Genomic DNA, 27,071 nt, shown 5'->3' on the forward strand with positions numbered 1-27,071 from the left:
GTTGAGTAAGAAGTTGCTGCGACCAAGGTCAAAGAGGTTTTTGCCGGCTTTCTCTTCGAGGATTTTGATGGCTTCCTGTCTTACCTTTAGATTTTTCATCGATTTTGAGTTTACTTTTGTGAATGGTGTAAGAAAGTGGTCCAGGTTCATTTTTCTACATGTCACTGTCCAGTTTTCCCAGCACCATTTGCTGAAGAGACTGTCTTTATTCCATTGGATATTCTTTCCTGCTTTGTCAAAGATTAGTTGGCCATATGTTTGTGGGTCTATTTCTGGGTTCTCTATTCTGTTCCACTGATCTGAGTGTCTGTTTCTGTGCCAGCACATACTGTCTTGATGATTACAGCTTTGTAGTATAGCTTGAAGTCTGGGATTGTGATGCCTCTGCTTTGGTTTTCTTTTTCAAGATTGCTTTGGCTATTTGGGGTCTTTTCTGGTTCCATACAGATTTTAGGATTGTTTTTTCTAGCTCTGTGAAGAATTCTGGTGTTATTTTGATAGGGATTGCATTGAATATGTAGATTGCTTTGGGTAGTATTGACATTATAATGATATTTGTTCTTCCTTTCCAGGAACATGGAATCTTTTTCCATTTTTTTGTGTCTACTTCAATTTCTTTCATAAGCTTTCTATAGTTTTCAGCATGTAGATTTTTCACCTCTTTGGTTAGATTTATTCCTAGGTATTTTATGTGTTTTTGTGCAACTGTAAATGGGATTGATTGCTTGATTTCTCTTTCTGTTGCTTCATTGTTGGTGTATAGGAATGCAACCGATTAATGTGCATTGATTTTATATCCTGCAACCCTGCTGAATTCATGAATCAGTTCTAGAGGTTTTTTGGTGGAATCTTTTGGGTTTTCCATATAGAGTATCATGTCGTCTACAAAGAGTGAAAGTTTGACCTCCTCCTGGCCGATTTGGATGCCTTTTATTTCTTTGTGTTGTCTGATTGCAGAGGCTAAGACTTACAGTACTATGTTGAATAACAGTGGTGAGAGTGTACATCCCTGTCTTGTTCCTGACCTCAGGGGGAAAGCTCTCAGTTTTTCTCCATGGAGGATGATATTAGCATTGGGTCTTTCATATATGACGTTTATGATCTCAAGATTTGCTCCTTCTATCCCTACTTTCTTGAGGATTTTTATCAAGAAAGGATGCTTTATTTTGTCAAATGCTTTCTCTGCATCTATTGAGAGGATCATGTGGTTCTTGTCCTTTATTTTATTGATGTGATGGATCACGTTAATTGTTTTGCAGATATTGAACCAGCCCTGCATCCCAGGTATAAATCCCACTTGGTCGTGGCGAATAATTTTTTTTTAATGTATTGTTGGATCTGGTAGGCTAATATCTTATTGAGGATTTTTGCATTCATGTTCATCAGGGAAATTGGTCTATAGTTCTCCTTTTTAGTGGGGTCATTGTCTAGTTTTGCAATCAAGGTAATGCTGGCTTCATAGCAAGAGTTTGGAAGTTTTCCTTCCATTTCTTTTTTTTTTTTTTTTGGAACAGCTTCAAGAGAATAAGTGTTAATTCTTCCTTAAATGTTTGGTATAATTCCCCTGGAAAGCCATCTGGCCCTGGACTCTTGTGTTTTGGGAGATTGTTGATTACTAATTCGATTTCTTTACTCATTATGGGTCTGTTCAAATTTTCTATTTCTTCCTGTTTCAGTTTTCGTACTTTATATGTTTGTAGGCATTTGTCCATTTCTTCCAGATTGCCCATTTTATTGGCATATAATTGCTCATAATATTCTCTTATTGTTTGTATTTCTGCTGTGTTGGTTGTGATCTCTCCTCTTTCATTCTTGGTTTCATTTATTTGGGTCCTTTCGTTTTTCTTTTTGATTAAACTGCCTAGCAGTTTATCAATTTTGTTAATTCTTTCAAAGAACCAGCTTCTGGTTTCATTGATATGTTTTTTGTTTTGTTTTGTTTTGTTTTGTTTTTTTGGTTTTAATAGAATTGATTTCTGCTCGAATCTTTATTATTTCCTGTCTTCTGCTGGTTTTGGGTTTTATTCGCTAATCTCTTTCAGGCTTTTTAAGGTGTAAGGTTAGATTGAGTATTTGAGACCTTTCTTCCTTCTTTAGGAAGGCCTGAATCCCATACAATTTCCTTTTATGACTGCTTGCTGCATCCCAGAGGTTTTGGGCTGTGGTGTTATCATTTTCATTAGCTTCCATTGTAACTTTTAATTTCCTCTTCAACTTCTCACCTAGCCCATTCATTCTTTAGTAGGATGTTCTTTAGTCTCCAAGTATTTGATACCTTTCCAAATTTTTTCTTATGGTTGATTTTGAGTTTCATAGCATAGTGATCTAAAAATATGCACTGTATGATCTGTATCTTTTTGTACTTGTTGAGGACTGATTTGTGTCCCAGTATGTGATCTATTCTGGAGAAAGTTCTATGTGCACTGGAGAAGAATGTGTATTCTGCTGCAGGATGAAATGTTCTGAATATATCTGTTAAGTCCATCTGGTCCAGTGGGTCATTCAAAGCCATTGTTTCCTTGTTGATTTTCTGTTTAGATCATCTGTCCATTGGTGTAAGTGGGGTGTTGAAGTCTCCTACTATTATGGTATTATTATCAATGATTTTCTTTATGTTTGTGATTAATTGTTTTATATATTTGGGTGCTCTCACATTTGGAGCATAAATGTTTATAATTGTTAGGTCTTCTTGGTGGATAGACCCTTCATTATGATATAATGTCCTTCTTCATGTTTTGTTACAGTCTTTATTTTAAAGTCTATGCTGTCTGATATAAGTATGGCTACTCTGGCTTTCTTTTGTCCACCATTAGCATTATAGATAGTTTTCCATCTCCTTACTTTCTTTTTTTTTAATGTTTATTTATTTTTGACAGAGAGAGAGAGAGAGAGAGAGAGAGAGAGAGAGAGAGAGAGACAGAGACAGAGCTTGAGCAGGGGAGGGGCAGAGAGAGAGGGAAACACAAAATCTGAAGCAGGCTCCAGGCTCCGATCTGTCAGCACAGAGCCTGACATGGGGCTCGAACTCATGGACTGTGAGATCATGACCAGAGCTGAAGTCGGACGCTCAACTGACTGAGCCACCCAGGCACCCCTCCATCTCCTTACTTTCAATCTGAAGGTGTCTTTAGGTCTAAAGTGGGTTTCTTCTAAACAGCATATAGATGGATCTTGTTTTCTTATCCATTCTGTTACCGTATGTCTTTTTTTGGAGCATTTAGTCCATTGACATTTAGAGTGAGTACTGAAAGATTTGAATTTATTGCTGTTATGTTGCTTGTGGAGTTGGAGTTTCTGGTGATGGTCTCTCGTCCTTACTAGCCTTTGTTTTTTTTGGTGTTTTTGTTTGTTTGTTTGTTTGTTTTTTCTTTCATCTTTTCTCCTCTCAGAGAGTCCCTCTTAAAATTTCTTGCAGGGCTGGTATAGTGATCATGAACTCCTTTAATTTTTGTTTATCTGGGAAACTTTTTATCTCTCCTTCTGTTTTGAGTGACAGCCGTGATGGATAAAGAATTCTTGGCTGCATGTTTTTCCAATTCAGCACATTGAATATATCCTCCCACTCTTTTCTGGCCTGCCAAGTTTCTGTATATAGGTCTGCTGCAAACCTGGTCTGTCTTCCCTTGTAGGTTAAGGACTTTTTGCCCCTTGCTGCTTTAATAATTCTTTCTTTGCTTCCATATTTTGTGAATTTGACTATGATATGCCTTGTTGATGATAAGTTTTTGTTGAATCTAATGGGAGTCCACTGTGCTTCCTGGATTTTGATGTCTGTGTCTTTCCCCAGGTTTAGAAATTTTTTTGCTATGATTTGCTCACATAACCCTTATACCCCTTTTTCTCTCTCTTCATCTTCTGCGACCCCTATGATTCTGATGTTCCTTTTTAATGAGTCATTGATTTCTCCAATTCTTAAATTGTGCTTACCTTAGTCTCCCTCTTTATTTCTGCTTCATTATTCTCCATAAGTTTGTCCTCTATCACTGATTCACCACTCTGCCTCATCCATCCTTTTTGCCATGGCATCCATTTGAGATTGCAGCTCATTTATAGCATTTCTTATTTCATTCTGACTAGATTTTACTTCTTTTATCTCCACAGAAAGGGATTCTAAACTATTTTTGACTCCAGCTAGTATTCTTATTATTGTGATTCTAAATTCTGGTTTAGACATCTTGCTTGTATCTGTGTTGATTAAGTCCCTGGCTGTCGTTTCTTCCTACTCTCTTTAGGGATAAATTCCTTCACTTTGTCATTTTGCAGGAAGAAAAGGAATTAATCAGTTAAAAAAATTAAAAACAACACACACAAAAAATCATATAAATGATGCTAGATCCTAGGTGAGTTTTGATCTGGGTGTTGAGAGGAGCTTTGTAGATTAGAGAAAAAAAGGGATAGATAAAAAAACAAAAAAAAAAAAGAAAAAGAAAAAAAGGAAAAAGTTTGAATATTTGAAAAAAATGAATACAATGAAATAGAATAAAAAGAAATGATGGATGTCAAATAGAATTTGGAAAATTTACAAAAAAAGTAAAAAATATAGTAGAAAAAATTAAAGAGAAATATTTTTAATAAAATTGAAAATAAAAATAATGTTTTTCTTTTTCTGTATTCAAGAAAAAGAAATGATAAAGAAGAAAAAAATGAATAGATGGACCAATGAACAGACTGAAATATGGTTGAAATTACACAGTTTTCCCCTAGAAGTCAAACTCTGAAACACTTTATAGTCCGTAAACTAAGCAGGCAGAGAGACCTGTTGTGTTCCTGAAGATCAAGGTTGGCCCAGTTGGGTGGGGCTTAGTGTAATGGCTCCATTGTTCACTAGAAGGCGCTGCTCAACTTACTGTGGTGAATTGTTGTGGAGCTTGTAGGCATGTATGCCAAAATGGCGTCACCCAGCTACCCAGTCTCTAGTATCGTAACTCTGTTCTCCCGATCAGTAATTGTGCACCTGTCTTTTATCTCCAGCTCCTGTACACTCCATGCTTTTACACTGTCTGTGACCAAGCCATCAAGTTTCCGGATGGCACTTCCCTCCTGAGTTTATCTCAGATGTGGCTGTGTTTCTAACCCCTCACTTCTGAGGGACTGCAGCTTTGACCCACTCAGACCTTCTGTGGGAGGGTCTCACTGAGAAATGGATGGGTGTCGGCCACACCCAGGAACATTCACAGGACTGTGCTTTGGCTGATGCCCAGAGACTGTGGCTGGGTGCCAGCCTACCCCAGAAAAAGTTCATGTGATTATATACCAGCAATGTTTCAAGGATTATGGAAAATCATAGCACACATCTGGCACGAGGCTTCACCCTTAATGACCTTGTTCAACACTAGAGAATGTGGTTGTTCTTTGGGGTCTGCTGGGACCTTTGCCCGTGGGATTGCCACACAGCCTCTACCAAATGTCCCCCTAGCAGGAGAACCATCTCTCCTTGTGTGGCCTGAGGACCCCCACCCCCCCACCCCCAGACCTCACTCTCTGCTCCTGGGGATTTGTCCTTACCACCAGAGCACCGCCAGGTATCAAGCTGTGGAGTTTCAGACTCTGCCTTCCCTCTGTTTATAGAATCTTAATGTAATTTAAACCCTCTCCTTTCTCCTTTCTCCCTTTTTTATTCAGTCCCTTGGGCTGTTTCCCCTTTTCACTTTCTCTTCAGCTGCTTTTGGAGGGAGGTGCTTTTCCCGTACCCTCCCCCATCTCCATCTTCTCTCCACAAGCAAAAACAGCTCCCTGCCCCCCGCAGCTTCTCTCTCCTCCAGTCCACCTCTCCGCACCACATACTTGCTGAGTTCTGTGGTTCAGGTTGTGGAAATTGTTGTGTTAATCCTCAAATCAGTTTTCTAGGTGTGCAGGATGGTTTAGTGTTGATCTGGCTGTATTTCATGGATATGACATACAAAAAAAAGTCCATGCTGTAATGCCATCTTGGCCTGTATAAATCCCACGAATCTTAATATAAGTTAAGTGCAAAGATTTTGGGATGAGACTGGTCCACTTTAAAGAAGGTAAATAACGGGGTGCCTGGGTGGCTTACTTGGTTAAGTGTCCAACTTCAGCTCAGGTCATGATCTAACAGTTCATGGCTTCCAGTCCCCCCACTGGGCTCTGTGATGATGGCTCAGAGCATGGAGTCTGCTTCAGATTCTGTCTCTCTCGCTCTCTCTCTCTCTCTGCCCTTTCTCTGCTCGCACTCTTGTATCTCTCTAAAAAATAAATAAACATAAAAAAATAAAGAAGGTAGATAACTTTTTCAAATCTACTTAAGTATTGCATAACTTTTAAAATTTTACTTAATCTTATGAAGACTATTTTTTAATTCATAAAACAAGACTAATATTCATAGTACTTACTCCACAGAGTAGTTTTAGCCATTTTAACATACTAATATATGCAAAATGGTAAATTAATTGTGTGGTATATAATAAAAACTCAATAAATGTCATTACAAATGTACACATAAATATAAACATATACAGATGCACACAAACAAACATAATTTTATATACCTTCTTACCTTTTCTGTCTTGGTAATCAGGTTTTCCTTCTCCTACGGACTTCTGTTATAAATGCTAAACTATGAGAAACAGGAAAATATCATCCAGAATTGCACTGTGCAATAGTGTAGTCACTACCCATAGGCAATTAGCTGCTGAGCAATTGAGATATGGCTAGACCAGACTGAGATGTTCTGTAAGTGCAAAGTCCACACTGGATTTTGAAGATTATGGAAAAAAATAATTTTGAAGAATATGGGAAAAAAAGTATAAACATCTCAGTAATGTTTAATATTATTTACATGATGAAAATATATTTCTGATATGTCCAATGGTTAAATATGTTATTTAATAAACTCATTACACTCTTTGACAGAGGCAACTATACAGATTCTCTATGATGACATTGATGGAATGTTCTTCCCAAAATAATTATGTTTCAAGCCATTCTTCTGCTTCCTATTCCTGCACTTTCAGTTGTATATGCCTGACATTTCTGTTTGGATCCCACTGTCACCTTAAACTCACCATGCCCTAAACCATATTTTCATTTTCTTCACGACTGTATCCTATTTCTGACTTTCCTATTTCTGTTCTATTCTTATTGCTCTCACGACCTCACCTCCACTTGCCTGAACCACGTCAATAGACTTTCATCTGAGAGATTTCTATTACTTGACTCCTTTCAATCCATTCTGCTTACCAAATCCAGATTCATATTTCTAAAAACATCACTTAATAGAAAAAATTATATTCTTCCTTTAAAAAACTTTCAATGATACCAATTTGCCTGTAAGATAAGATCCACCTCATTTAGCCTGGTATCATCCTGGTCTTCTTTCTAATTTCTTGGTCCAGATCTCTATTCTAGAAAATACTAATTATTCTCTATCCTGCAAACACAGCTTCCAGGGATTATATAAATGTGCTAAGCTGCTTTGTACACAAGAAAAAGAGTAGGTTTTGCAAGTTGGTGGGTTGAGAGAAGAAGAGATTTCATTTGGGGACATATAGAATTTGATATGCCATTTAGATAAATTAAAACTTCCTTCTGAACTAACTGATAAGAAGGGGCTCTCATTCTAATGAAAATTGGAGTTAGAGAAAGGTATAGAATGGGTAGGGTCATTTGTCAATTTCTCAGACCATGAGCTTCTCATTGTACTACAAAAATGTGCTGACTGTAAGAAGGTGATGTTTCAGATTCACAGGTGTTTAGGCAATTACTCTGGGTTATTTTTCCAGGAAAGAAGGAGGTTTTTAGTTCTACCTTCAAAATACACATCTCTATGAGTTTACTGAGATAAATGGAACTTCCCATGGTCTCAGATGGTATTAATATTTCCCAGGCCTTGAACTTGTGGAATTTTTTATGACTTACAAATAGCTCTCATGGTCATTAGCTCATGGAATTGTCTCAAGACCCGAGATTGACAAATTGCAGACAGCATTATTGCCATTTTGTAGAAAACCTGGATACAAAAGTTAGCTGACTTACTCAAGGACATAAAACTACATTTTGACATTAGCTTCCATTGTTCTTTGTGTGAAAAATGCAAAAATTACTTATCACCTGAAGTGTCCAGTCTTGACCTGTGGAGAAGTAGATTTTGCCTGGTTTATCTATAAGAATTAGTTTTTTACTTGCAGAGGTGAGTTTCCCTTGGGGAATCCATGGCAAAGTTTTCATTATGTACACTATTCAATTATTATTTACATTGGTTTCTGGTTGAGGGAAAAAATAATATCCTGCTAATTCTTACCTTTACAATTCAAAGAAGTTTGACATATGCAGTAATCCAACCTTCGTTTCCAAATGTTTATTTTTTATTATAAAAGTAATGAATGTTCATTATAGTAATATTAGAAAATCCAGAAATGTGAAAAACAGAATTTATTTTTATTTTTTTATTGAAGTATAATTTGCACATAGTAAAATGCACAGATATTAAGTGTACAGTTTGATTAGTTTTGAACAGTATTCTCACCTGTGTGACCCACACCCAAGTCAAGATATAAAACATTTTCATCACCCAGCAAGCTCCCTGATGTCCCTTTCCTATCTATCTTCATGATTTCCTTCCCCACCCTAGGCAACCCCTGTTCTGATATCTATCAGAAAGGGGAAATTCAAAACAAAACAAAATAAAACTTAGGTCCTACCATTTACTGACAATCACTGCTTAACCCATCAACTTTTGACACCACTAATAGTTTCCTCTGTAAAACCCTACAGACTTGACCCTACAGACCCTACAGACCCTACAGACAAGACCCTACAGGCTTGACTTCTATGGTGTGGTACTCTCTCATTATACCTCTCACCTGACTGGCTGCTACTTTTCTCTCTCTGCCCTATTCTCATCATCTTCCTAATCTGTTTGAGCAGAGTCAGTGCTTGGCTCTCTTGTATTCCTTATTTGCACACTTTTCATAGTGATTTCACCAAGTCACATGGCTTTCAGTGGAGGACAGTTCTGAAATTTCCATCCATAATCCCAGCCCATCCCTTGAACTTGGGTTCTATATCCAACTGCCTCAACATTCTTGAGTGAATGTCTAACTATCATCTCAAAGGTAACATGCCCCAAATATAAGCCTTGATTTGTACTTTCCAGCCTGCTCCTCCTCAGTGTCTCCATCTCAGAAAATGGTAACTCCAGTGGCTTGAGCCAAAAGGCTGGAGGGCATTCTTAACTCTACTCTTTCTTTCATACCATACAATAAATCTGTTAGGAAATTCTGGCAGCTCTACTTCAGAGTATATAAGAGAATCTGACAGATTCTTACCACCTCCCACATTAACACCCGAGTCCACTGCACTTCCAACACTGTTCCCCTGGACTAATGCAGTAATTTTATAAGTGGTTGACCTATCAGCCTGTAATCTATTCTCCAACCAACAGGTAGACACAATTTTTTAAAATACAGAAGGTTTCTCCCAAGCTGCAATCATTCTTTACATTTAATTTTAGATTTTGATTTTTTTCACTCAATACCATAACAGAATTTTTTCATGTCATTACTCTTTATAAACATAATTTTTAATGACTGCATTGTTACTATATGGAGATATACGCCATGATTTACTTATTCACCCCCTTATCATTGGACATTTTGACGATTATTTTAACTATTATTAATAACACTGCAAGAAATATCTTGCTGCATAAAGTCATCCAGTCTCCATAGTTACAATACTGGATAGATGTCCAGGAATTGCTAGGTTAAAGGCTATAAACATTTTGAGGCTGTAGCTACGTATTGTCAAGTTGTGTTCAAAAAGAATAGAACAATGCTCCCACTTGTAGTGCTAACAATAAAGAGATTTTTTCCCCTAAATTAGTTGAATTTTATTAACAATTTTATAGAAGATGTAAATGAAAGATCAATATAAAGTGGCTTATATTTATTGGGCTTTAACAAAATAGCTTATGTAAAATAGTTCATAGTTTATTTGATATTGCTAATTATAAGTCAGTGCAGATAGTACTTCTCTACTGTTTGCCCACAGAATTGGGATACCATGTAATGAAGTTGTTTAGATCATGAGGCTTGGAAACATAAAGACATGGGTTTGATTAATGACTTAATCATTTAGTGGCGTGAATTTGAAGTTGCTTAACATCTTTGAACCTCAATGTCTTCATCTATAAAATAGGGATAATAAAATCTGCCTTGCAGCAGTGTTGTGAGGATTAAACAAGATAGTGTACATAAATCACTTAGCATGAGGGTGACACTCACAAATGTTACCTCCTTTCTTCCCTTCCAAATTTACCTTCTTTTCTAGGTTAAGATTCCCACACTAGCACTATCATACACAGACATGAATTGCAAGCGAGCCATTTATCCTGCAGCTTACTGAACTTGCTGAACTCCTAAGAAAATAAGGAAAATTATATTTGCTTTTTTTTTTTAAACAAGAATGGACAAGCCAGGGACATTGCTCAGAGCAAGGTAGAGAGCTGTCATGTCAGGATGTGAGCAGCATCAGGTCAGACCAGATATGACTAACTGGCCTGAATCCTGATCTTGAAGGGATGGGGTTACAGATGTGATGGGGGTAGCCAGGAGAAACAAGCTGAGGGGCAAAACTGTGGTGTTTCCAGAGATCAGAACCAAGTGGGAAGTAAGTGTTTGAGGTTGTCCAACATGGATGCAACTCCTGGTGGTTAGGAACAAATGAGGAGGCAGGAATCCTGGGAGTGAAACTCATAAGTCATGGTATGAACATTAGAACTCACTTTTAAAAACTTTTCCTTTGAGGGGCGCCTGAGTGACTGTTAGTGAAACATCTGACTTTGGATCAGGTCATGATCTCGCAATTTGTGAGTGCGAGCCCTGCACTGGGCTCTGTGCTAACAGGTCAGAGCCTGGAGTCTGCTTCAGATTCTGTGTCTCCCTCTCTCTCTGCCTCTCCCCCGCTCATGCTCTGTCTCTCTCTTTCAAAAATAAACACTAAAAAAAATTAAAACTTTCCCTTTGAAATAATTTTTAATTTGTAGAAAAATGGTAAGATTAGTAAAAGGTAGTTCTGTAGACCCTTTTCCATACTCACCATCTATGAACAATTTTGTCATCTTTGTGTCTTTATCATCTTTGTATCTTCTATGTATCTAATGTATCTATGCATCTATGTATGTATCTATCATCTATCTATTATCTATCTATCTATCTATCTATCTATCTATTTCCTTATTCCCTAATTATTTAGTGTCTGTTTCCTAAGAACACAGATTTTCTCTTACATAATCATAGTCTAGTTATCAAATTCAGGAAATTGAATATTAATACAGTACATTGTAACTTCATTTATTGGCTCAGTAATGTCTTTTACAGCATTTTCCCCCATTGTATGATCCAGTCTAGGATCATGTACTGCATGTAGTTTCCATGTCCCTTTAGTATCTGGAATGTGTCTCAGCCTTTCTTTGTTTTCACATGACATTGACATTTTTGAAAATTACAGGGCAGTTATTTTATAGGATCTCTTCAATTTGCATTTTGTAGACCTCATGTTTTGAAATTGCTTCTGAACTGCCATTTTCTTGCCAGATATATTAGACTCTGTATCCAGATAGAGTTAGGATTAAGGATTCTAGGTATAGCAGGACATGGTGGGACATCTGTGCCTATGGAGAAGCAACAGCCATTGAATACAAGTTAGGCCATTTGGGTCAGGTGGAGTTCTTATGCCTGAGCCAGAGTTGTAAGCCTGAGTCACAGGACCAGAAGGGATCTTGAGGGGTCACCAAGCCAATGTCCTTAGCTTTCAGCAGAAACACATTTCCACTCACCCAGACACACCAGCCTATTTTTAAAGTCCTCCAGGGAAAGTAATTCTGTGTGTGCTTCTTGTTAACCCACATGGTGTCACTTGCCCTCACTGTGTGAAGTCTTCCCTGTAAATCAACTAACTTTTTAAGGAGCAGGTCTTACATTTTTTTCTCATCCTGTTTTCAGGAAGGACTCACAGTAAGTCATGAGCCCTTCATTATATTTAGAGAATGGTATTTTATCACTTATCGCTCAGGTTTGTTTCTTCAGTCCAATCTAAAAGAAGAAAAAAGAACTTAACTGATAACAATTTTAAAATACTGTTGTAATAGCAATTATGGTATACTAACATTGTTATCATGTCAATAACTACATGTTATCACAGCAGTAACACAGTTCATTTTATTATTGGATTTATTTTTCATGGACTTGACTCCCAAAGGGACACTTTAGAGTATCTTTTCTATTCACTTATTTTTTCTTTTTATTATAAAAAAATATATCTATTATAAAATACAAATTCAAACATTACAGAAGAATGAAAGAAAAGAGGTAAAGTTCTTTCTTTTTATCCTCCTCACCCTCAATCATATTCCTAAAACTAGTACTTATAGTTTTGATATCTGGAGTTTCAGAGTTTTTCTATACACATACAAGCATCTATGTATGCACATGTACACACATAAATACACTCTCTTTAAAAAATAAAAATGGGGGTGCATGAGTGGCTCAGTCAGATAAGCGTCCAACTCTTGATTTCCGCTCTGGTTATGATCTCCTGGTTCATGGGATCAAGCCCCACATCTGGCTCCACACTGACAGCACGAATCCTTTTTGGGATTCTCTCTTTCTCCCTCTCTCTCTGCCCCTCCCCCCACTCATGCTTTTTCTGTCTCTCAAAATAAGTAAATATTTTTTAAAAAATAGGATTGTACATTTTCATAATATTTTCAGTGTAAAAATACTTTGTGTTCTTTGTAGAAAATATAAAAAGAATATAAAGGAAACATATTTTTAAATTACCTGTAATTGCTCTGCTCACCTCTATTATTACTTGGATATTTTTCTCAGAATTTTTTTATGCATCTGTATTACTGTATATTCTGCTTTCTAATATTCTTTTTCTTTGTCAACTTTGAGCATCTCAGGCTATTTAATGTTATTCTTAATTTGGAGCCCTACTGCATGTAGTTCTCTCATGAGGTTTGATTACAAAAGGCAGTGGAAGAAAGCTCAGAGGACAGCAGGCTGGCTGGCAAGGAGTCAGGTGATCAGACATGCAGAAAAGAATTTCCAGAGCAGAGCTCCTAAAAGGGAACACAGCATCTGTTACCCGTGAACCATTTGGTGAACACCACTTCTTGACAGTGTTAAGACAGTGTCTTGAATGTGCAAGGCCAAACTCCTTCATTCATTATGAATTCATCACTATTAGCCATGGTAGTAATGAAGCATTGAATAAGACCAGAATGGGCCTTGACTTCCCCCCTTTATTTGTACATTTTATCTATCTATGTATCTATCTATGTATCTATCTATCTATAATTTATCATCTTTGGTATCTCAGAAAACAATGGCTGGATCTCTTTAGCTTGTGTTCTACTTAGATTTTGAGAATTTTTATTCTCTAGTTTTATACTGTGAATCTTACAAAACTTACCATGGATAACTGTTCAAATCAATTCTTGTTGATGCATTAAAAAGTTTAGAGTCTGGGGTCACCTGGGTGGCTCAGTCAGTTAAGAATCTGACTTCAGCTCAGGTCATGATCTCATGGTTCGTGGGTTTGAGCTCCATGTTGGGCTCTGTGCTGACAGCTCAGAACCTGGAGCGTGCTTCAGATTCTGTGTTTCCCTCTCTATAGACTGCCCTTCCCCTCTTGCATTCTGTCTCTGTGTCTCAAAATAAATAAACGTTCAAAAATTTTTTTTTTAAGTTTACAGACTGGATATTATATACTTTCTTGCTGAAAAACTCTTCAGATTCAGACTATCTCAATAAGAGAGAGACTAGAATTCTTGCTTTAGGGGTTAAGATAGATTATGTCAGCTTTTGTTGTTTTCTCATACCTACATATGCCCACCCCTTCAAGTTGACTTAGGCACAACCCCCAGTTCCTAAGTCAACCAAGAGAAAAAGATGGTGAATAGTGATGTTCTTCACATTGCTCCTATATTTTGAGTAGAATAAATCTTGGAATTATGTTATGTATCACACCACAGATCATGTGGTATCCCCTCCATTGTGTCTCAATCCCCCTTTCTGCTAACAAGGCTTGGGATCTGAATGCCCAAATGCTGACAGGGTTGCAGCAGCCTTGTAATTGTCCCCTTTTCTCAGTTTTCTCACTTTCATCTCAGAATAGGATTTCTCTGTGGGGCCCCTCTTCTAAGCTCTGGTGGGTTGTTCTTTTTGACACTGAAGAACCCCTCATTAGACACTGTCCATTGGGCAAGAATCCTGAGAGCTGCCTCAGTGTTGGCAGGTATCTTGTCTCCATTCTCATTAGCCAGGGCAGAGTTAACTGCTGCATGAGCAGAACTGCACCCACATTCAATTAGCCTCCTGGATTCCTTTAAAGTAATTCTCAAGAGCTTCATTTGTTAAAAATGAACAAATATTTATTGCATGCTCATTATGTACTAGGTGCTTTTCTAGATGTCTAGGATACATTAGTGAGCACAAATACCAGAATCTTGCTCCCCATGGATCTTGCTTTCCAGTGGATACTTTAAGAGTGAGCGATTGTGATGCTGGGGCTGGACAGTTGTGTCCCATCAGAAACAAGGCAGTTCTCCCAGCTCTCCTCTCTAGGGATTCATCTGTAACTTCTGCCAATCCTATCCTTTGCTTTTGTACTCTAAGGTTTCCAAATTTGTGTCTAAATCTACCTTAGGTATGGCAGGTCTTGCATTTATAAAATGTTTTCCTCCCCAGTATACTCAGCCCTTATACTGAAAGTTCCTATGGACTAAATAATCCAAGTGTACACTTGAATTTGGTCAAACCAACCAGCTCCTATTTTTTTAATCAGTTAATAAAAAAGCCTTGGGTCATTGAAAATATATGTGTAATATAACTGCTTGTGACAGGTAGAAATTAAGATCATGACACAATGAGAAAATAATCCTTGTGCCTATGGAATTAATTTGAATTTGTGGGAGTGGGGGTCTTAGCCATGAGAAGTAAAACCATGAGAAGTAAAATTCTTTAAAATAAGGAGCCTCTAGAAACTAGTGTGGAGAATAAACTTTAGTTCTCTTTGGAATCGTCCGAGATGCCCTGTGCTTGTTTGTGCTATTTGTATTTCCTTTCTTCTATGTGGTTTCTGGGATCATTGTGCTATTTTAGCTCTTACTTAGCCATACTCCCTGTTGAGATGCTAAAATATCCTGAAAGTGGCGGTGCTGAATTTTTTCATGCCCAGGAGGTGGATAGCACAGGGTTGATTTGTAATGACACTTTACTGTAGAGTAAATTTTTAGCTGTAATGATATTTTGGGCAGCTTGATCCCACCAGATTTGGAGAAGTTTGAATTACCTTAAATAACTAGAACATAGACACTCCTATGTTACCCCTGAGACATGCTCACTGAAGCATGGAAATTAATTCAGATATGCATCCAAGTTTCATTGAATTTTAATCTAAGGGTTTATAGAATTATTTACTGATATTTGGGAAATGAAAGTTATGCCATGAGGAAAGTCTGATTGAAGGTGGCAATAAGAACAACTGTGTAGTTCAATGTTGCTGAACTTCCTGTCCTGGTTAAGGACACTGTAGCAGATTAGCAGTGACTTTATATTCTTTGTTAATCTTGCCATCAAGATGTGGGATCAACTTCCCCAGTCTGAGCCACAGGCCATCATGTGACTGCTTTGACCAACAGAATACAGTGGAGACGTAGTGCTCTAGCTCTAACCATTACACTTAAGTGATCTACTGTAGTTTGTTTTTTTTTAATTTAATTTTTTATTTTTTAAAATTTACATCCAAATTAGTTAGCATATAGTGAAACAATGATTCCAGGAGTAGATTCCTTAATGCCCCTTGCCCATTTAGCACATACCCCCTCCCACAACCCCTCCAGCAACCCTCTGTTTGTTCTCCATATTATGAGTCTCTTCTGTTTTGTCCATCTCCCTGTTTTTATATTATTTTTGCTTCCCTTCTCTTATGTTCATCTGTTCTGTGTCTTAAAGTTCTCATATGAGGGAAGTCATATGATATTTGTCTTTCTCTGACTAATTTCACTTAGCATAATGCCCTCTAGTTCCATCCACATAGTTGCAAATGGCAAGATTTCATTCTTTTTGATTGCCGAGTAATACTTAATTGTATATATATACCACCTTTTCTTTATCCATTCATCCATTGATGGACATTTGGGCTCTTTCCATACTTTGGCTATTGTTGATAGTGCTGCTATAAACATGGGGGTGAATGTGTCCCTTCGAAACAGCACACCTGTATGCCGTGGATAAATGCCTAGTAGTGCAATTGCTGGGTCGTAAGGTAGTTCTATTTTTAGTTTTTTGAGGAACCTCCATACTGTTTTCCGCAGTGGCTGCACCAGCTTGCATTGCCACCAACAATGCAAAAGAGATCCTCTTTCTCCTCATCCTTGCCAACATCTGTTGTTGCCTGAGTTGTTAATGTTAGCCATTTTGACAGATGTAAGGTGGTATCTCATTGTGGTTTTGATTTGTATTTCCCTGATGATGAGTGGTGTTGAGCATTTTTTCATGTGTCGGTTGGCCATCTGGATGTCTTCCTTGGAGAAGTGTCTATTCATGTCCTTTGCCCATTTCTTCACTGGATTATTTGTTTTTTGGGTGTTGAATTTGATAAGTTCTTTATAAATTTTGGATACTAACCCTTTGTCTGATATGTCATTTGCAAATATCTTCTCCCATTCTGTCGGTTACCTTTTAGTTTTGCTGATTGTTTCCTTTGCTGTGCAGAAGATTTTCATTTTGATGAGGTCCCAGTAGTTGATTTATGCTTTTGTTTTCCTTGCTTCTGGAGATGTATTGAGTAAGAAGTTGCTGCAGACAAGGTCAAAGACCTTTTTGCCTGCTTTCTCCTCGAGGATTTTGATGGCTTCCTGTCTTACATTGAGGCCTTTCATCCATTTTGAGTTTGTTTTTGCGTATGATGTAAGAAAGTGGTCCATGTTCATTTTCTGCATGTCGCTGTCCAGTTTTCCCAGCACCACTTGCTGAAGAGACTGTCTTTATTCCATTGGATATTCTTTCCTGCTTTATCAAAGATTAGTTGGCCATATGTTTGTAGGTCCATTTCTGAGTTCTCTATTCTGTTCCATTGATCTGAGTGTCTGTCCTTGTGCCAGTACCATACTGTCTTGATGATTACAGCTTTGTAGTATAGCTTGAAGTCTGGGATTGTGATGCCTTTGCTTTGGTTTTCTTTTTCAAGATTGCTTTGGCTATTTGGGGTCTTTTCTGGTTCCATACAGATTTTAGGATTGTTTTTTCTAGCTCTGTGAAGAATTCTGGTGTTATTTTGATAGGGATTGCATTGAATATGTAGATTGCTTTGGGTAGTATTGGCATTATAACAATATTTGTCCTTCCTTTCCAGGAACATGGAATCTTTTTCCATTTTTTTGTGTCTACTTCAATTTCTTTCATAAGCTTTCTATAGTTTTCAGCATGTAGATTTTTCACCTCTTTGGTTAGATTTTTTCCTAGGTATTTTATGTGTTTTTGTGCAACTGTAAATGGGATTGATTGCTTGATTTCTCTTTCTGTTGCTTCATTGTTGGTGTATAGGAATGCAACCGATCTATGTGCATTGATTTTATATCCTGCAACTTTGCTGAATTCATGAATCAGTTCTAGCGGTTTTTTGGTGGAATCTTTTGGGTTTTCCATATAGAGTATCATGTCGTCTACAAAGAGTGAAAGTTTGATCTCTTCCTGGCCGATTTGGATGCCTTTTATTTCTTTGTGTTGTCTGATTGCTGACGCTAAGACTGCCAATACTATGTTGAGTAATGGTGGCGAGAGTGGACATCCCTGTCTTGTTCCTGACCTTAGGGGGAAAGCTCTCAGTTTTTCTCCACAGAGGATGATATTAGCATTGGGTCTTTCATATATGGCTTTTATCATCTCGAGGTATGCTCCTTCTCTCCCTGCTTTCTTGAGGATTTTTATCAAGAAAGGATGCTTTATTTTGTCAAATGCTTTCTCTGCATCTATTGAGAGGATCATATGGTTCTTATCCTTTCTTTTATTGATGTGATGGATCACATTAATTGTTTTGCAGATATTGAACCAGCCCTGCATCCCAGGTATAAATCCCGCTTGATTGTGGTGAATAATTTTTGCTTCTTCATTTTGGAGGCCTGTGCTGCTGTGAAAGGAGTTTGGATACTCCCTAGAGACACAACATGGAGGGGCTCTGACATCACATAGAGAGGGAAAGGAGTCCAGCTGGGACCACCTTCAGCAGTTCCTGCAAAAGCCAAGGCAAGTGAATGAAGAAGCCATCTTGGAAATGGATCCCCTAGCTCTGTTCACCCCAGCTGATGCCATATGGCTTAGAGATAAACCAGCCAGGTGAGCCCTTCCCAAATTCCTGATCCCCCAGTATGAAATGCTTGTTTTAAGCCACTAAGTTTTGGGCAGTAATAGATTAAGGAAACTGATTTTTTGTTTCAATTTTGGGTTTCACTTTTTAGAAATGATGTTTTATTCATTCACCTATTTAGCCACCTATCCATCCACCAACATTTATCAAGAGCTCATTATATCTCTGATGACACTGGGCTAAGTCCACCAGGAAGTTCTAATAGAGTTTTAGCTTTGTATTGTTTTGGCCTCAAAGTATTCAGTTTTACTGTTCAGGAACTGAGACTTCTTTTTTTATATTTTCCCTTAATTTATTCCAACACACTGAGCACCTCTCATGTTCTAGGCACTATATAAAGTGTTGGTGAAGCATTGGTGACTAAAACAATATAGTCTATGTGCTCACGAGTCTTATTTACAAAGGAGAAATACAAAAACAAAAACAAAAACAAAAGTGGAACAAACAAGCAAAAACTTTTCTTCCAGTCCATAAAATAGGACACTAATACAAACCTCATAGGGTTTTCCTGAAAATCAAATGATACGATGAATGTGAAAGCTTTTTGTAGGTAGTTATTGTTTATAAAGGTAAAAGCTTTCATTGAGTCTTTTTTTAAATGTTTATTTATTTTTGAGAGAGAGTGTATGCACAAGCAGGGGAGGGGCAGAGAGAGAGGGAGAGAGGATCCCAAGCAGGCTCCATAAGTGTCAGTGTAGAGCCCGGCGCAGGGCTTGAACCCATGAACTGTGAGATCATAACCTCAGCTGAAACCAAGAGTCAGATGCTTAACTGACTGAGACACCCAGGGGCCCTCTTTTACTGAGTCTTGATGATAGTATCAGTAGCAGAAGACATCAGAGGCAAAACAGGGATTTAACACTCAAAATGAAAATAAGTATATGTCATAAGTGACCATATATTGCAGGAATTATTAACCTAATTTTGCTGGGCCCTTATTGGACTTCAGTGGATCTAAAGAACTTCTGAAATTATATGCAAGATTATGTGTGGATATGTTATGCACATTATCTTTTGAATGAGAGACCCAATGCTTTTGTTAGATTTTCAAAGGTGTTAGTGATCCTGACAGGTAAGGAACCACTGATTTGAAGAATTAAGGCAATTGTAATATATTAAACTCTTCTAGGCATCAACCAGCCTATGCAGTATTTTTTCTCATAGTAATTTAATCTATACAATCTCTCTAGAAACTGAGACTTAGAGAGGTTAAGTGACTTGTCCAAGTTTCGTATATAATGGGCCTGGCATTTCATTCCAGCTCTGACTTATTCAAAAGGTCTTTCCACTGTAACATGTTGAGTATTTGAGTTCTTAATTACAAGCCACAGTAACCAATTATGTTGGCTTAAGCAAAAAGGAAATGCACTGAAAAGATACTGCCGCTCACAAATTTTCTGAGATAGAAAGAATGGAGAGCCAAAATCATTCCTATAATTCCAATAGGGACTTTCTAGGGACAAAATATTACCCCTTCAAAAAAAATGTCTGAGGTATAAGCCCAATGCACCAATGGGTTTGCTAGGTGTTTAAAGAAGACCCAAATAAACAGATCCCATCCCCACTTTTGTCTGATCCTGCTCTTTCAATGCAAAATTGTGTTTTTTAAACATTTGTAAGACATGTTTTTAAACACCTGTAAGACTGCTTATATTATTATAATCCTTAGCATTTATGATTTGTACTGAACTCGCACAAATTTTATCTGTTTATATTTTGGTTCACTCAACCAGTCTGAAAGGTTGATATAGGGGAAGTATTTTCATCCCTGTTTGATGAACAAGGAAACTGAGGCTCATAGATGCTCCTTGACTTCAAACCTCTCATGGCTGTTAAAGCCTCTCATTGCCCACCTCTTGGGCTTCTTCCTACTAGACGTCCTATGGACCGCAAGTGCCTCAGCTGCCCACAGAACTGAGGTATTAGGCCTTCACCAGGCAGGCTTGCCACACTCTTCCCTTCTTAGGTGTTATAAGGGGAAGATAGTTGATTGTGTACACTCACATACTGAGCATTGTTGCAAAATTGCCAAAAGATTGGCAAGTGTGATGTTTGGTCATTAAAACATAACCCGATAACAATGAAGTGAGATGGGCTGGCATCATGATATGAATTTGTTATCTAGACTTGGATGTTAGTTTCAGGTGACAGTTTTCATAAATATATACATCAGTTATGCTGGTGTTTCAGAGTGATGTTTTTGGGAATATCCAGGCTTTGAAAATCCCCTCCTCAGGGCTTCCAACTGTCAAGACCTCACCCTGAATGGGCAGAAGAATATAAGCACACATGAGTGCATCTCCTCACTGAGGAAATGGGGGAGTTTTAAAGCTGCATGCAACGAAAGTCTTCCAGTCCAATATTCTATGGTAGCCTTTGTAGGAAATGCATCCTTTGGTGTCACTGGGGTATGGGTTTAGGTATCAGATTATTCATTTTTGTGAAGTCTCATCTTCAGTCTTCTGTGGGATTCCTTTAGTATCAAATGCAGAAATGAACAAATGGCCCTGTTTCATTCCTTTTTTCTTCCAAATAACCATAGTTACCATTTATTGAGTGTTTACTATGATGTAGGGACTGTGATACATAATATCCATAATTATGCTATTTAATATCTAGTGTAACTCTATGAGATAGTTATTATTCTATTAATTTAACTGGAATGTAGATATAGATTGCCCAATATCTTATAGATCCCAACTGGCTTAGGAAGGATTTGAACCTAATTTTTGTCTCCCAGACAAAGACTGGAATTCTTCATGCCCCACTACTCAGAGAGGAGATTCTGCATGTCTTTTAAGTCAAAATAATAGGAGAGTTCATGGTGTGAAGTGTTCTCATGGTGTGAAGTTGTTCTTCAACTGCCTAGGGCCTTGCAGCAGAAAAAAAATGTGTCACTGCATAGAAATCCTGGAATACTATATCACTTGGGTCCACAAGTTGACTGCCTATGTTATTTCTTTGATGCTATTCAAAACAACATGTAACCTACATCTGTCCAGAGGTGCTTCCCATCCATCTGCGTGACTATCTGTGACTAGAAAAACACATTTCTCTTTTCTTTACACCACTGGAGCTGCAGGACATTTTGGGGGATTATTGTTGAAGGAAGGAAGGATTTCCATTACTGGTGGAAAAAGTCAGGTGGAATGTTCAGAAATTCACTCATTTATGCAGTGTCTGTTTATTTATGTTCTTTCTAGGATGCTTATGTTCTTTCTGGATTTTTTAGTTCACCTGACATGTTTATAAACACCCTTCCCATGATCCAGTATTATTGAGATGTTCCTACTTTGATTCTCAACCTGTTTGCTTTGTGTCTTGTTCTTTATCTTGGCTCTTCATCCTTAACTTTTTCTTCTATTGTGTCCTTACCAAACACCAAGAGCAAAGGAAATTTCTCCTATGTACTTTGGTATTCCTTATTCAAACTAGTAATTAAAAATTAAATTAATTTAAATTAAGTAATTACTATACTTTTATATAGTGAGTATATATTACTTGATATGTAACTATGTGTTAAGTGTTGCAATAGCATCTTCAAAATTCACAAACTTTATGAAGTGGACTTTTTAAAATCTCAGTTTCATAGATGAGGAAGCTGATGTCTGCTGGAGTTAAAAATCTTACCCAAGTTCCCACAGGCAGAAAGTGACAGCCAAGAAGAAATAGAGTCAGGATTAGAACCTGTGTCTTTCTAAAGCATATGCATTTTCCACAGTGTCATAGTGCTTTTTTAATTTCAGGCCGAGCAAAGTACTTTGTAGTAATTCCTTATTTCTTATCTTACCATTATTATTGAAGTGCTATCCTCTTTTGGAATCAAGTTGTTCCTATGATCAATTTTAGGAATTGGGAAATTGTATAGGTTGAAAGATCCCATAAATGAATGTTACCCTCTAAAGAGAAAAGCTCTTTAAAGCTGTTGGAATCTGGGCTGAAATAACCAATTTCTATCTATGCTCATGTTAGAAAGGTTTAACCTAGAATAGCTTTTTGAGTGAAGTCATTGACCTCATTTTTCTTCTTCCCCTAAACAGAACCAGTTGGAGATAAGTATATGTTTATCCCTTGTCATTTATCCTTGGTGTCCATAATGGTTTTATAGATTAGCTGTTTCATGCCCTTATGTGTACATAAAGAAGTTTCTTTTGGTTTCTGTTGGTGTTAATTTACAGATACCATGATTTCTAGCCAGCATATTAAACACCAAGAAATTCTCTCTGGCACCATGAAACCCATTTATTTATATGTTATTGAGTGTTTTTCAGTGGGACTTGGAGGTGGCAAATTTATTTTGCCATAATAAGAAAAGTTCAAAGACACACATGTTAGTCACATTATTAGTATGTGTACAGTTAACTGAGCATTTACTTTTCCCTTGACAACAACCTTACATGGTATTATTTTGGAAGTGAGTAGTCATTAATTCATCCAGCAAATAGTGGACTATATTTTATGGGAACTGTGATTGATATATAGTCTTAGCTCTCAAAGAGCTCAGGGTCTAGGAGGGAAAGATAGATCAAAAGATAAATTACACAGATCATGGAGATATGTTTTACAGCACTGTGGATGTTCAGAGGAGTGGAAGGCTAAGTCTTTTAAATGAGTAAATGGTATGGAGAGTATTTTTCCCCTAAATAAAGGGGACTAGGTTTCCCAGTTAAAGGGTGCAGCAGGCTTGAAAGTACCAGGATCAAAAAATATATATTTGGATAAACTGGAAAAGTTCAGAGTAACTAACTTTTGAGGCAGAATGGTAGATATAGTGGGAGAAGAGACAGGGTGGAGCCAGACGAAATCATCAAGGGCCTTGTATGCTAATGTGAGGAATTTAAAGTTCATTTTGTACACAAAGGGGTTAAGATGAAGAGGATCAAGAGGTCAAATTTGAAAGATCATTTTTCCTTTCCCTTCAAGAATGGGGACATATAATACCAAAGACGTATTATCTAACTCTGGTCAATCAGGAAGGGCAGCAGGTGAAATAGGACAGGCACCATTAAATAATACAAAGAGAAAACCAATTCCATTTATTTCCCCCTAGTTTTGATTAGCATTTTGCTTCTCTGATTGAAGTGAATTCATTTGAACAATTGCAAAATGAAGCTTTGGATCAATCTTTTCAGTAAAGAAGAGAGGAATCCCTGGCATTTTCTTCTTTATGTTTTGTTTTTATTGAATAATTCACTAGCTATTTACCAAGAGGAGCCCAACTGTATCCATCTCCAGAATTTCCTAAGGGATTGCATCCTTGGCCTTCATTCACATTAGCAGCCTTATTAAGGATTTCATGAGTTTTTTTTTCTTTTTTCACATAGTCTCAAGAGAGGAGGGAAATCCTGTTTGTTATACAATGTAACTCATTGCATAATGGGTCATTGCATATTTCTGCTAAGACAAAGGCCAAGGGAATTTAGAAAAAAACAAAAAATGGCATTAAAATGTGATGTGTCAGTGGAAAAGAGAGAAGCACCGAAGCACAGAAAGAAGTGGGACAACTATTTTTGCTTTCTACATCTCATCAGTTATTAATTCCCAACTCTGTAAAGTGTTAATGGGATACAATGTTCAAAAGAGCACAGGATTAGAAACTTTAAAACATATAAACAATAAATAAATAAATAAATAAATAAATAAAAGCAAGAACCATCTTTTAGAAAATAAATCTCTTTAGATGTGATTCAATTCATTCAATTCAACAGATATTTGTGGAACTTTGTGTGTCCTTGAGGACTTCAGCATCTCCTGGAATCACTAGCTATGATACCATATTGTAAGTTAGAAAGAAGTATAAGTTGCTATGGATACACAAAGGCAAGGACACTTCATTTTGCCTGTTAAGGGTGGGGAAAGGTTTGAAGTAGAAATACTTCCATATTTAAACTAACACTTGAAGGATGAATTGGACTTTTCCAGGAATGAAGAAAGGGTATTATGGGAACAGAGAACAGTATGATTAAAAGCTTGAAGAATGGAAATATATAGCATTCTGTGGAAACTGCTCAACTTCTTGTGGTCTTGAAATCTAGTACGTATAACAAGGAGAGGCCTGGGGGAAGGTTGGGAGGACCAGTTAGAATTCTCTGGTTACAAGCAACAGAAGCTAATGGAGTAACTCATGACAAATGTACACATATACACTCACATAGCTTCCCCACCAACACACACATGCACACCCACACTGTCACTGTTAATGGTGGTCTCTTCAGGCAGTCTCATAAGGTGAATCATCTTCAGTGATTTTTCTTGAACATCAGGGTTCAGTGAGGCAGCATATGATTGGTACAACTAAGACATCCTTTGGCTAGGAGAGAGCAAAACTCTTTGATAGAGCTCTTTCTAGAGAGAGCTCTATCAAGCTATAGAAATGGCAAAAAGTTAGATTCTCCAATCTATTTGGTTACTATCATCCAAATAGATGGGAACAGATACTGGCCAGAAAAATGACAAATGTCCATTAAAAGTAAGATGGGACCAACTTGTGAAGGATTTTTTATGTAAGCTGAGAATATCAAAGCATATTTTAGAGGAAGAATCAACAAGGCTTCACGGTCCATTATCCATTGGGGAAATGGTAAGGGAGGAATGAAAGAAGACAGAAGAGTTTTGCCACAGTTGAATTCATGGATAATGAAAACTGTTATTGGGACAGGTGTTAGAGGAGGGTGACAAGTCTATTTTGAGAAGCCTAACAGATATATAATATGAAGATGTATCATGGGTGTGGAAAAAAAATTTAATGTGTATTTTAGAACTAACTGTGATAAGTCTGAAACTTTCTGGAAGAAATCCATGAAATTTAATTAAACATGTGGTAATCCATTCATCTCTTATCCAAAAATTACTGGTTGAAACCTTCTCTGATTTAGAACACCACCCAAAACAAAGAAGGAAGTTAAAAAAAATAGACCTCTGAAAAGTCAAATGGATAAGACTCGTACTACTAAACATTTTAATCACAAGAAATTCCCTCAAGGACTTCTCTCAGAGACAATTAATTTTACTTTAGAAATGATTAAAATGATTATAAGTATCTGCTTTCTCAGACTATATAAGATTAAGATCAGCAAATTATAAGTGAATGTGAATGTGGGACATGCTGACTTAAAAGGATAGCCTGATATCAAAGAAAAAGAAGATATGAAGTTTCAAGTATTGACATGCCCTAGTGTATGGGTCTGGGAGCAAATAGCATGGAGGAAAACATTCTTATGCTGATAAATAATTCATAGGGCATTTTATTAGTCCATATAGGATAGGTTTATATTGCAGTAACAAACATTACTAAAATCTTAGGGACTGAACACCACTAAAGATGATTCCTTACACAAAGACTACTTCTGGTCTGGGTGGCTCTTTTAGACTACTAATATCCATGTGGGAGCTCCTCAGTTTAGCCTACTGCATACTAGACACTTGACCCTCAACACATTTATTACTGAATGCCATGGCAGGGGAAAATTATCCTTAGAGCATCTCCCTCCTGGCAGTTAAGTGCTTTACCTGAAAGTGACACACACACACACACACACACACACACACACACACACAACACACACACACACACACACACACACATATACCACTGGGCAGAACTAGGCACATAATTTCAAAGTGCAAGGAGAGGCAGGCAAGTAATCCTCCCTTGTGTCAGAAGGAAAGAAAGACTAGATGCCGGTGAACACTAGAGAGCTTTCTTGCAGTCATTCCCATACTACAACCTAGGGTTAGAGTTTAAGTTTACAACAATGCTGGAGTTATCTCACCAAAGTTCAATCATGTTTGATTATATTTGACTTTAGAAGGAAAGAAAGAATGTAAGGGATTTATTTCATTTTATTTATGGAAAGGTGAAGAAAGCCTCAGTTCATATAACACTGTCATCATTTGTCTGTGCAATACTATCTAAAATATTTTACACAGATTTCTACCAATGATGATGAAAATGAAGAGTTTAATCATATGAACAGAAAGACTTCTATTACCTAGAACAGGAGTTGGCAAACTTTTTCTGACAAAGGCCAGATACTAAATATTTTTGGCTTTATGGGTCTCTGTCTCAACTACTCAACTCTGTCATTGTAGTTTGAAAGCAGTCATATAGACAGTATGTAAACAAATGGGTGTGTTGCAATAATACATGATTAACAAAAATAGCTGGCAGGCTGGATTTTACCCAAGGGCCATATTTTATCATTTTCTGATCTAGAAAATTTACTTGTGGACATCCCTGTGGAAACTCTAGGGCTCCCCAGGGTACCCTTTGAAAATTATGAAATGTGGATCCTTTCTAAATCTACTACTCTTCTCCAGCCAGATTGGACTATTTTCTGTTCCTCAAATGCTATTGCATGCATGTACTTTTATTTACATTCTTCCCCTCCTATGAATGCCCTCTCCTTCTAAGTTTAACTCCTCTGTCTCAGGGCCAGATCAAATTCTACTTTCTTTTTGAGGCTTCCCCTTAAGGGTTTAATCACTAGTGAGAGCTATTTCATCTGAAGTCCAAACTATCTGGCTCAGTGTCTCTTTACCTTAATGTTCTTCTCTGTGGATATATCCTCATTTAATACTGGATTTTGAGTTCCTTGAAGGTAAGAAAAATGTCCTTGATTTAATTTTATGACCTGACATAAAAGATACCTTACAACTTTCTTCCTAATCACTTCCAA

The 27,071-nt window shown here is 37.3% G+C and overlaps 1 protein-coding gene across 6 annotated transcripts in view; it reads left to right on the top strand.

The window, feature by feature from the left end:
- The window catches only part of METTL15 (methyltransferase like 15), a 366,039-nt gene that overhangs the window by 266,579 nt on the left and 72,389 nt on the right, over positions 1-27,071 (top strand). For 5 of the 6 annotated variants that reach the window (XR_007156381.1, XR_007156373.1, XR_007156374.1 and 2 more), the window contains one exon: positions 18,147-18,362. The exons of the other annotated variant lie outside the window; for it this stretch is intronic. The gene's annotated coding sequence lies outside the window, so the exon portion shown is untranslated. The remainder of the gene's footprint in view (positions 1-18,146; positions 18,363-27,071) is intronic. 6 annotated transcript variants of the gene reach the window in all.

The sequence above is a fragment of the Prionailurus viverrinus genome, chromosome D1 (assembly GCF_022837055.1).
Source record: "Prionailurus viverrinus isolate Anna chromosome D1, UM_Priviv_1.0, whole genome shotgun sequence".
In the NCBI taxonomy this organism is placed as follows: domain Eukaryota; kingdom Metazoa; phylum Chordata; class Mammalia; order Carnivora; family Felidae; genus Prionailurus; species Prionailurus viverrinus.